A 12,089-nucleotide genomic window follows, 5' to 3' on the forward strand; every position below is an offset into this window, starting at 1 on the left:
TCACCCAAGGGGGTGCTGCTGGGTAGACAAGACAGTGGGTAGTGTGGTGGATAGTGTCTTGGATAGTGTCTTTGAGCTGCCCTTTGTTGGATCACTGGTGCCTCAGAACCGGAGCGGAGGTGGCTGGCGGGGCTGTGCCAGAGGGCATGGGGTCCAGCCGGGTCAGTGGGAACATTGGGCGATGCAACCCTTGCCAGCTGCTTTTGTGTGCCACAGCATAGGGGATTCATTGCTGGGAACAGTGGCCTCTTGTGCTGCACCTGAAGGCTGCCCTCTGCTAGCCAGGTGGACCCCAGTGATCTGTCTGTGTGGCCCTGCTGGGGTTGGGGTGAGATGCCATCTCTATTATGTACATAGAGGGGGCTGAGAACTGTCCAGGCAAGGATTTGCTGTGACCCTTCTTGACTATGCTATGCTTTAAGTGATAGGGAGGTGGCTGTCACCGTACTCCTGGGTTTACCTTAACCAGACTATATCTTGCTGTGTCCTGGGTTTGTCTGTAGTCCCAGCCTAGAGGGAGAAAACAGATTGAGTGAGAGAAGTTGGAAGTGACTCAAATGTACTTTGCCTCCATTCCTCATACAGGAGCCAATCCTCCCCTTTGTCTGTCAGACCCCTTTAACTGCTGTTGATAGCAACCAAGTATCACATCGCCTGCCTGAGAGATCAGCATTTAACATTCAGTGACTATGCTCTGTGTGAGGTAGTGTGGTGTCAGCTCATGTGGGAGAATTGGATCAACTTGCTCTCCCTAGGATAGTTTCAGGTGCGAGTGCCTTTTCCTTCTTTGTTTTTTCTGTCCAAAACATCCTAGGAAACAGCCTTCCAAAATAAAAGATCCAAAGAGCTTTCTGAAGATTGCCTGTCATCTTAATCAGTCCCATTTGTATATGCCTGTTTCTCTCTTTTGTCTGTTCCATGTCCAATTAGGCTACCAGAGGACTGGTAGTCCCTTAATGAGTTTTTGACCAACACTTGCATCATTAAGTAGAGCAAGATTGAGACCTGATGTGTCTGCTAACTTGGATTACCAACCTAGAGATACCCAGACCCTGGTTTAGTTTTCAGAGCTCTCAGTTCTTGTATCAGGCTGCAATTTGAAGCACTGTTGTTGTGACTTTGGGGCCACAGCTGGAAATGCTTAGCACGGCTGCAAATTTCCAGGCTAAGTTGGTTACATGTGGGTGTACAGAGAAGACTGTGCACAGTGAGCACATACCCAGAATATGCCCCCTTTTTTCTAGGGTGCTTTGAGGGTGAACGCTTGTCTGCTCTGTTCTTTCCAGTTCTCCTAGACAGCAGATGGGATGCTGGAGGCTGTAGTCTCCCAGGCTAGCTCATTGGAAATGAAACATGAAATCCAGTAGCTGGTAAGTGTTCCAGTCTGTGTTTGGGCCTTCCCTAAAGATACTTTGGAGTTTGTCCTTTGGATTCCAAAAGGTGAGCCTGCAGAGTAGGTTTTTTTCATGTGACTGTTGCTGAAAACAGAGCTCAGCAGAGATGATGGCTGATCCCTATCTCTTGTGACCATGTAGCTTTTTTTCATCTGGTGTGTCTCTCCATGAGGGCTTTGCTAAGAAGCAGAGGTGGACTTGGAGCAGAAGGGTTTATTTGTCCTTCCCTTGGTTCATCATGTAGGTGAGGACATTAGGCAGAGGTGTCTTCTGTCCTGTAAATGTCAGTGCAGCTGCTTCTGCTCTGAACAGGGATGGAGCAGCACTGTAGGGCTCCATCAGGTCTGCCAGGCTTTGGTTTTTGTGTGGCTTCCCCCTGCTACTGTCGTTCCTGCATGTAATGAATGTGCGTGTGAGCAGATCTTGTTAGGAAACTAGACTGAGAGCACCCCTGGGGGATGATGAGCTCCCTATCCAAGCCTGTCAGACATCCATTCAGCTGCTCACAATAGGGGGTCTGGGATACTCATGAGGTTCAGGCTTTGGTTCCCTCTGGTATAGGTCTTGTAGGGCTGCAGTTAACATCTGTTGTTGAAACTGAAAAAAGCAATGGTTCTTGCCTAAGTCAGCTGATTTCTTCTTGTCTAATGCAGCTTTTTTTCTTGGGTTGAGTGTTTAGGGGAGGAGTGCAGTTGCCAGAGAGGACAGGGCTGTCAAATGTAGAGCTGTGGCAGCACACGGGAGAATGGAGCAGATGGGAAGCCCCACTTGGTGTAGTGTAGGAAAAGGTATTTATTTTCTCATCCTCAGAAAACTGCATTGCCCTTTCCTGCCGTGCAACAGAGACAATATCCAGATAGGTGGCAGTCGTTCCATTACACCAGAAAACTCTTATCCTTCATCTATAAAAGCAGTTACTGTGGCAACTGCTGGCTGGATGATGTCAGCTGCAACCTGCTGAGCATTGCCTGCTCTGGGCAAGGCTTCAGTCCCTCACTCATCTTTGTGCCCCTTCTCTGGACTCTCTCCAGTATGTCTGTGACTCTCTTGTACTAGGGAGCCCAGAACTGGACCCAGCACTGGACCCCAGGTCCTTTTCTGTCATGCTGCTTTCCAGCTGGGTGGTCCCCAGTATTTAGGGTGGTCCCTGGGGTTATTGTTTCCCAGGTGAAGGACTTTGCATGTCTCTTCATTGAATTTTTTGAGGTTCCTGCCAGCCCATTTTCTCAGTCTATCAAGGTCACTCTGGATGGGACCACAACCCTCTGGTGTGTCAGCTGCTCCTCGAGTTTTGTGTCACCAGCAAACTTGCTGAGGGTACACTCTCCTGATGCCTCATCTTACAGTTCATTAATGAAGATGCTAAACAGAATACCCAGTACTGACCCCTGGGGGACACCCCTAATTACAAGCCTCCGGCTAGACTTTATGCTACTGATCAGCATTCCTTGGGCCCAGCTGTTCACACAGTTTCCTGTCCACTTCACTGTTACTTCAGCCAGCCCATACTTCCATAATCTTCTCTAGCGGATTTTTGTGGGAGGCAATGCCAAAGGCCTTTCTGAAGTCAGGGTATATGTCCACTGCTTTCCTCTCATCAACCAAGACAGCCATTTCATCATGGAAAATTGTCAAGTTTGTCAAGTGACTGACACTTCAGGTAGACAACAGATGGGCCCAAAGATATTAATTGGTGAGTAGATGCCTTTAACATGAGAAACTAGAGATCATCCTGGCTGTGAAGTTGTTAATGTTCAGCCACATGACATTGTAATAGAAGTGGGAGAATTGGAAAGGTGTTGAGGCTGACAGGACAGAGGAGGGGTTTTTTTGCATGGGAAAGTGCCTCCAGAGCCAAGAAAGGATCACGATCCTAGGAACTCACTCAATACTTGCCCAACCTGATGTGAGAGTTCCCCTCTGCCAAGGCAGGCAGCTCTGGCGCCACCCTGTCCTGCCGCAGCTAAAGCAAGGGGGAGGAGGAGAAGAAAGTGAGGAGCAGCAACCTGTTACTGCCTGCCCAAGTGAACCAACCAGCATTTACTCTTCCTCTAGCAGCAGTGTGTGTAGAAGTCCCTCCTCTGCAGCATTGCTTCCCTCTCCTCACTCTTTACTCAAGGCATTGTCCCCTCCCCACCATAATGTGGGTTTTCAGGTTCCCCTTTGCCATCTATCATTATCTTTTTTTTCCTTCCGTACTGCTGCCTCATTTGCTCTATGGACTCTGACCCCAGAAAACTCACCAGGCAGCCCAGAAGAATTACATGGCTATGCACATCTAGGAACTGCTGCTGTAGTTGGACTCTGCCTGGGAATTGTGTGTGGATAATGTATTGGAAGTGCCCCTGGCAGACAAACTGTTTTGGTGTTCCTTGTACTCCCTGGGAGATGCTGAACTTGCTGAGGGCAGTTGAAAACTGTTAAGATCTCCACCAGCTTTCAGAGTCATACTGGTCTTTGTAGCTTCAGTACACCACTTCAGCAAAGCACTGTCAGCTCTGTAAGCCTTCAGCATGGAGACGAGGGAGATATGATACCAGGAACATTCCCAGATCACAGGGCAGCTGCCTGTGATGATCCAGGTTGTTCTGCCCTGTGATTTTGCCTGCTGGATGTGCAGCTCCAGCAACTAGCAGTTTCCAGTCTGTATAGGATATTGCTGAGCACTGAAATGCTCTCTTCACGCGTTGTGTGTGAGAGAAACCTGTCATTTAAATGGACATGGTTGTCCATCAGGTCACTCAAAAGTCCTGTGCCAGCCTTTCTGCCCTTGCTGAACCTCTAGCCTGGCTTCCACAGAAGCTGGACAGAAAGTGGCACCAGGGTAAAATTTATGGCAGGAATTGCTTCTGTACTTGATCTGTTTCAAGCAAGATGAAACAACTCAGATCCACGTTTCTCTTTCCTCCAGGTACACTCCACTGTTGTGTACAGCTGCCTATGTGCAAGTTAGGTAGTTTATCCCTGCAGCATAGAAGCCAGAGGAAACTGAGTCTTTGTAGGCTGTAGATTAAAGATTTTCCACCTGCTGGGACAACAGGATTGTAGCCTTGGCAAGGCTTCCTTCATGAAACACAGGTGTTCCTGACTTAGTGTCCTTCTCTGGCCTAGTGTTTGGAGACTTTTGATTCTGTTGGGTTTGGGCAGAGCCTGAGAGTGCCACAGAGCATTGCCAGTCCCTATTTGTGCACTTGCCAAGGTTGGGGGTAGATGTGTGAAGGATGGTGTTGCCCTGGTTTTTCTGAGATTTTTTAAAGCCTTCTACTTGCTTGTAAGATGGAGTCAGTTCTTTAGCTACTGTTGCGATATTAAGGGTCAGTCTTTCACTTTCTCACGCTTTGGAACATAAACAACCCTTCTTGTTTTTGTTCACTGTCCTTTGCTTACATATTTCCAGCCTGAAAATAATGTTGGTTGACAGCTGGTCTGGCCAGTGGGGTGAAGGGGTAGTAACCCCAGGAGCCAATGTGCTCCCAGACCCACAAGATTATAAAAGGAAAAGAATAAACAGGCTGGCCCCTCTTTTCTCGGTGGGGAGCAGCTTTCACTGAAGACTCTGCCTCCGTGTTGTTGATTATTGCGTTCCGGGCAACAAGGATGGCAATATACCGCTGTTCAGCACACGGGTACAATGGAGGACCATGTGCCTGCCACAGTCTTGGTCACCTGGAAACCGACACAGCTCATGAGACAGCGTGGCCATACTCCTCCAGTGGAGAATGTGTTTAGGTTGTTTCATGATACTCACTGCCTTGCAATTCATCACAGTCTCATTAGCTGCCTTCCCACAACAATTTCAGGGCTGAAAGGACCTATGTCCTTTGATTGCTCATGTCATTGAGCAATCCCACACTGTGTTTGACTCCTGTTTGGCCATAAGCACTCTAATTCCCTTGAGCCAGTGTTGCTGGAAATCTGCCTGTTGGTTCAGGTTTTTGAGCTGCTTTCTTGTCAGTTATGTGTTGGGGCAGCCTGTTATTAAGGATTCTCAGAAGAGCTTCCTACAGAAGTAGTCTTCCTCTTGGTCACTTGTCACTTGCTGATGACCCAGCAGCAGTAGAACAGTCCTTCTAGAGGGGCATATCTGATCCTCAGGTCAACCCAGGGATTGGGGTGGCTGATCATTGCAAGTAGCATACTGTCCTGGTTGGCACACCCTTTAAGTCATGGGTTCTGAGGCAGACCTCATAGTACTGCTTGCTGATGCAATTCAAATCTGTCATTACTCCTCTGAGTGTGTTTTCCAGTTTTCCTAAGTTTTCCAGGACAGCATGTCCAGCAATGGGACACAAACTGCATCAGGAAAACCTGTCTGATTCCTGTAGTGACTTAGAAAGAGATACATATACCTGGAAAAAGAGTCTGTGAATTACCCTGGGATTTATTCTGGCAGCAAGCCTCCAAGCTCAGAACATGGAGGCATCCTGTCTAATACCCATAATTCCTCCTCTTTTCCTGGCAATGTTCTGCAATGCAGAACAGTAAGATGCCTGCAAAAGATGATCCTTATATGCTCCTTGTCTCTTGAACTTGGATGATATGCCAGGTGCAATAAGGCATAATAAATCAGACAACCCTGGTAAGGCATCAGTCTAGTCCCATCCCCTGGACTATTATTCTTTAGGCTGAAAATAAATCTAGAAGTAGAAGGCTCCTGTATTGTGTTTCCATTATGCTGGAGTTAATCAATGCCAGATTTTTCTTCCATTTCATAATATTCACATGAAATATTCTCTTTCCTTTTACTCTTCTGTTATCACTGCCAGAGACTCCACTGCCTGACTGTTCCTTGTGTAACGGTGTGAGTTGTGCATCCCTGCCACCATCCAACCCACCAAGACCAGCTGTTACCCTGTCCTTTAGCACACAGCTGGGTGATACCTAGAGGCCTCGGTGCTGGCCATGGTAAGAAACAAAAACACAGCTGATTAGAAGGAAGTGCAGCTGAAATTGCTTTCCAGCAAGATCTCAGTTTTGCTGTTGCCTGTGCCTACTGTCTGTCTGTCTGTCTGTCTCAGTAGGAGGAAAGGAGTGGGAGGTTCCACATCAGAGTTTCTCCATAGATCTGTAAATCCAATGCAAGCTGGTGCTGCAAAAACTGCAGTTATTTTCACATCAGTCTGATGCTCAGCAACAGGAATGCTTTCACGACAAGAGAGGAGGCTTGCCAGGCAGGAGTGAACAGCTGAAAATTGGAGAGCAGAATGGGATGGTGTGGGGGGTCATCCCGGCCAATACGAGTGAGCTCACAGAAATATGGGTTGATAAATGGCAGCTGGTTGGGGAAAGAGTGTGAAATCCTGTCCCTTTGCACATTCAAATCTTGCATTCCTCTGAGTTGTTCAACAAGACCCCTTCCCAAGAGCTGAAAAGCTGGATTTATACCCACAGACAATTTTGGCTGTACTTCGGGTGTCAGCTTCTTTTACTAAACATTGTTGACACTGCAGGGCCCTAACTACTGCTGGCTCCCTGGGTGCAGCCAGCCACCCTGCAGCTGCAGCTCCCTGCTCCAGAGCTGTTTCTCATCACAGCTCATTCCTACTTAAGCCCACAGCTCCAGTCGGCAGCAGCTTGGTCACGCAAGCGTCTCTGCGCAGGAGAGCTTGGTTGCTGGGAAGCAGAAGGCTGTGTCCTGGGGAGAAAATGGCACACAATGTGGCCAACAGCCCTGCAGTCTGCATCCAAGTCACAGGTCTCTTTTGTGCATGCTTAATCAGCTCCTTCTGTGCTACGCATTTTCTGTCATACTTCCAGGGGACCATGCCCTCCACCAGTGCTCTATAGTTTAATTGCTATAGATGTATGCTTTCCAGTTTGCACATTATCCTCCCTTCAAAAACTGACTTATGCAGTACTCTTCACCCACTCCTGATGAACACCAGATACCCTGCTTGCTGCTTTACTTGTTGCTCCATCAGCTGCATCACTACAAGGGTCTCATCTTCGCTTTTTCAGAACCATAGCACATTGGTTTTGCCTTTCCAAGTCAAAGTGTAAAAGGATGTAATCTATTCAGGCACTGCTCTAAACCCCTTAGCAGCAGTTTCAGGAACTTAAATCTCCATGAAAGTAGCAGGATGGGAGAAACATCCACAGCCATCTGTAATCCCTTCTGAGGGTACAGCAATCCCAAACGCATGTGCATTGCCCATTTCCAGACTCATATGGAGGGCAGTTATTGATCCAGTGAGTGAGCAGCCAGATTGCACAGAACAGTGCCCCCTATCCTCTGCAGGTACACAGGGCTGGCCACAGGGGGAAGGAGAGCACCTGGCACTGTGGTTGGAGGATGCGGGGAAGCTGCACGAATGCAAACTTGATGATGTAATGGCAGCCTTCACCTTCATCCCAGCTCATTCACTGGTGCCCGCCAGGTTTGCCCTTGAGGGGTGATGTTTCAGCAGGAGGAGACCACAGACACTCAGCCAGAGCAGGGCAGCTGCCACACCACTTAGGTTCCCACCACAGCATGCCCAGCTATCTCAACCCTGAGAGAGCCAGGGTTGTGGTCACAAGTCCCACACTGCACAGCCAGCAGTGAAGCTGGGCTTGGCACCTTGGTGCAATGCAGAGAGGGAGCTCATTGCATTTCCTCAGGCAGAGCTGAAACATGCCAGCTGGGCAAAGGCTTGCTGGGGAGCTGGGGCCTGTCAGTGCTTGTCCTGGTTGCAGACGGAGGAGGACAGGGACTTGGTCCACCTGCAGCCGGGGTGGTGTTGAGTTTCACTCTGAGAGGTAAAACCATCAGTCTCCCAAGTGAGCTAGGATGCAGCCACGTGCTAGGCACAGCCTAACCTTTCTGCACTGGGAAAGCAAGTTTTACAAGGGAAATGACAACCGGACGAGGAGCTGGTCAGCATCCAGGGTCAGTCCTTGAGAGTGTTCCCCAGGCAGCAGCGGCACGCCAGCTTTGGTCAGTCAAGCTCTTCACTCACGTTGCATGCTTTCAAGAGGTTGAGGCCAGCATCTCTGAGGCTGACCTGACCAAACCTCAGAAACCCTGTGATCCCCAAGAATGGGTATGTATGTGGAGGGGTTGGGTTTTCTCTGTCAGGGCTGCTCTGAGCAGAGCCAGGGATAAGGAGGAGATGGTAATGCAGCAGCAGCAGAGGTCCTGCATGAACCCCATCTCTTCCCCAGCCCATGAGACACATCACAAGGATGTTGGATGGTTCAAAATCTACCCAGAGCTTGTAGCAAGGCTTAGCAGAGGTGTTTTCACCAGAGAGATTTCCGTAAACTGCCAGGTGCTGCCTGTGGTTTCTCTGCCATGTGTGGGGTCTCTGTAGGGCTGGTGGAAGGAAAAGAGTGGATAGTGATGAAGCAATGGTGAGCTTGAAGGAAGGCCAACTGAGACACCCCGAGAAACGAAGCAAGTAATAAAATCCCAGAGAAAAACAGCACTCCGCACCCAGCAGGGCCCTCTCCTGGAGCTGCCAAAAAGGCATCCTTGGCTCAGAGGTAAGCAGTCATAAAATGCAGGGAGAGACTTCCCAGGGAGGGAAGGTTTTACCTGTCGAGCAAGTTCATGGATATCCTCACCCACCAGCAGGGAGTGTTGAGCATGGCGGGCAGTCATCCCGCAGCAGTGCAGGAGGAGGAGGAGGAGGAGGAGAGAGGGAAACAGAGCCCTGTTTCCTCTGTGGCACCCAAGCAAAATGACTGTCTGGTTCATTCTGAGAGGGGACCAGGCCCTGAGGAAGGTGGGGTGGGAGCCGGTGCCAAGTGGTTGGGTTGCCAGCTAGAGAAGACTGAGTGCCTTGGCTGATTTTGACAGGCTGATTGTATTTTTGACCACCCTCCTCAGACCAAACCTTCATGGCTGGGGAAGCGGTTCTGTCTATACGTAGGGCTGTCCCTCAGCATGTGATGGGGCCTTCTCCCACCCACTGCTCTCCCTCCACCACTCACCCCTGCTCATGGGCACAGGTCCTCATGGACTTGCTGAGCAAGTAAAACAATCCCTGCCCACAAAGCTGAGCCTGCACCCCCTGGGCAGATGAATAAAGCACTACGTGGGGCAAGGCCCTGTTCTGCTCTCTGCTGTTTCTCCTTCCCTTTCCCCCAGATAAACAGAACACCACCAAGAGAGACAAATGCCTTTGTTTTCCAGGGAAGGACTGTCAGAATGGCATGTCACCCTGCATCTTGTTAGGGGTTAGATAAGTCCCTAAGAGTCATGGGGAGCTCTGTCACACAGCACAAGTCCTTGCTGACAGTATTATTGTTAAGAAGGAGTGCATTTTGGGAGGGATGGGGCTTTTGCCCCCTGCTTGTTTCTCTCCAAGAAAGTCACGGCTCATGCCTGCTTGCCCGGGGAGACTTCCCTCCCTGACTGCTCTTATCCTGAACAGACAGCAGCTTGGCATTCACCAATGGGGTGAATGGAGCTAGCCTCCATTTCTGGACCTCTCCATGTGCCCCTGGGCTAGCAGGCACTTCATGGGGTGCAAAAACTGAGCTCTAAAGAAGTTGCCTTCTTTTGGGGCTGCCCAGCACCAAGTTTACAGTGCTCCAATCCAACATCTGCACCCAGCAGTGGCCTTTGGATTGCTCCTGCCAGGAGTAATTTCTCTCTACCCCCAGCAGAGCCAGTGAAACAAGTCCAAGATGCTCACCCTGTCTGGTATGGGGGATGCCTTGCCTAGAGCTTGGCTTAGGGCTAGGTCCTGCAAAGGTCCTGTCTCACTCGGGGCAAGGTTACACAACAGCAGACCCTGTAGAGACACAACTATCCCTATAAGGTTACCTCCTTATCATGGGCTTGACCTGGGGACTACTCTCATCCCCCATCTTCCCTTTGAATGGGAGGAGGTGCATTGTATTACAAATTGAACCTGCCTTACTAAATATAACCAGCGCAGAGACCAGGAGAACCTCACTGGTTTTGCCCTGTTTGCTTTGGTGGGAATGGAAATAATGAATTCCAGCTATCGCCTGCTTCTGGAGCAAATGCCTGAGGGCCTGGAGGCCAGTACCTTTCAGATGTCCATGGTTTTTGTCCACCCTGTACAAGGAAACTTTTAGATGGTGCAGTGGCCTTTGGCTTCATGGTGTACCTGGTGAACCTGCTGTGGGCTGAACAGACATTGTGGACACGCCTCACAGACTAGCTGCCTGTGGGGAAGGAAGGGTATATCCAAAAATACCTGGCTGGCTGATGGACCCTCCCTTACCTTCTTTGCTGGGTGAGAAGAGCAGGCTTCATGTTCATGTGAGCAGCACTTGCCACCAAAGCACTGGCGTGTGGATGCCGGAAGTGAACGTCCATCTCTCTTCTCCCAGGTTCCCTCTGTGACAAGGTGAATCAGAAGCTGATATTACATCTCATCAACCCCTTGCTCAATATGTGACCCTACTCTTTACCAAAACATCTCTCAACCAGCAGCCCACGGGCTAAATATATTTTATAAAATCCTCAAAGCTGTCCCACAGAAAAGCCCCCCACCTAAGCACATGGCCAGGCAATTGGTTGGCATGTCAAGATTTACCCCTCCCGCAAAAGTCAGGAGTTTGTCAGTGCTCGGCCTCCATGTCCATCACAAGAGCAAGGCTACAGCCCTGTAGAACAAAGCCCTGTGGTTCATTTTGACACTAAGTGCATCAACATGTTTCCCACCCTTCTCACAAGTTACCCAGTTCTACTGCGACATGAGCTGGCCCTTGGCTTTCTTCTGGAAAAATAACACAATCTTTGTTTAGGAAAGGTTGAGGAACCCAAGGAGCTTCTGCCCAGGAACACAAGGCAGAAGAGAAGGAGAGTATGTCTGTGCTGCCAGTGTTGGGGGTGTGTGAGCTCGTGCTCCTGACAAAATGACCTGCCTTACCACCCCACCAGCTGCTGCTGTGAACCTGCCCCAGCTAAGGATCTGTAGGAGGGAACCAAGGAGATCCCCAGTGTGAATCTATCTTTTGCATGAGATGTGGACAGCTGACACCTGGACTGGGCTGAGCACCAAAGGTCAGCTCTTGCCAGGTGCTGCAGGCTGGCAAAGCCCAGCTTGGGTCTTAGTGGGGTACTTCAGCACCTGCTCTCTGCCCAGGGTGCAAAGGAACCTGGAGAAGCCAGAGGTGACGGAGAGCAGACCCTTGTGTGGGACATGATGATGGGTCAGTGTTCTTGGTGGCAGGGGTAGAGATGGCTCTGCAACGGGCTTCTTTGGAAGGATCCATTTGCAAAAACTCCCAAAAGAGCAACACAGCCTCACCACAGCAGTGATTTGTGTGTGCCCATCAAGGGTGTCTGGGCCCCCTTGCAAGGGAGTGGGAACCAGCAGCATGGCAGGGGATGACACATCCCAGTGCTTTCCACAGCCTCCAAACTGTGATAGCATCGGAAAGCGCTCTGCACTTTCATCCCCCAATAGTGTAAGCCTCAGGGAAATGAGGGTGCCAAGCCCTGCTGCAACACCCTCCCATTTCAGCAGCTGATCCTGGCAGATAACAGACAGCTTACCAGGGTAATTGTTCAAGCCGGCTCTAGGGTGGCAGGCAGCAGCTGCCTAACAGAGCTCACTGCCACCTAAATATTTGGGCCACCAAGTGAAGGATGGCACAAGTTACTGAAAACCCCAAAGGCATTTTGGGGGACTCAGGGCCCTCGGTCAAGCCATAGGAGACAGTCCCAGGCTGCTCCAAGTCTGTCCCAGCCAGAAGGATGCATCTGTGTTGGGGAATGATGAGCTGTGCCAC

This window comes from Prinia subflava, chromosome 4 (assembly GCF_021018805.1).
Source record: "Prinia subflava isolate CZ2003 ecotype Zambia chromosome 4, Cam_Psub_1.2, whole genome shotgun sequence".
Lineage (NCBI taxonomy): Eukaryota > Metazoa > Chordata > Aves > Passeriformes > Cisticolidae > Prinia > Prinia subflava.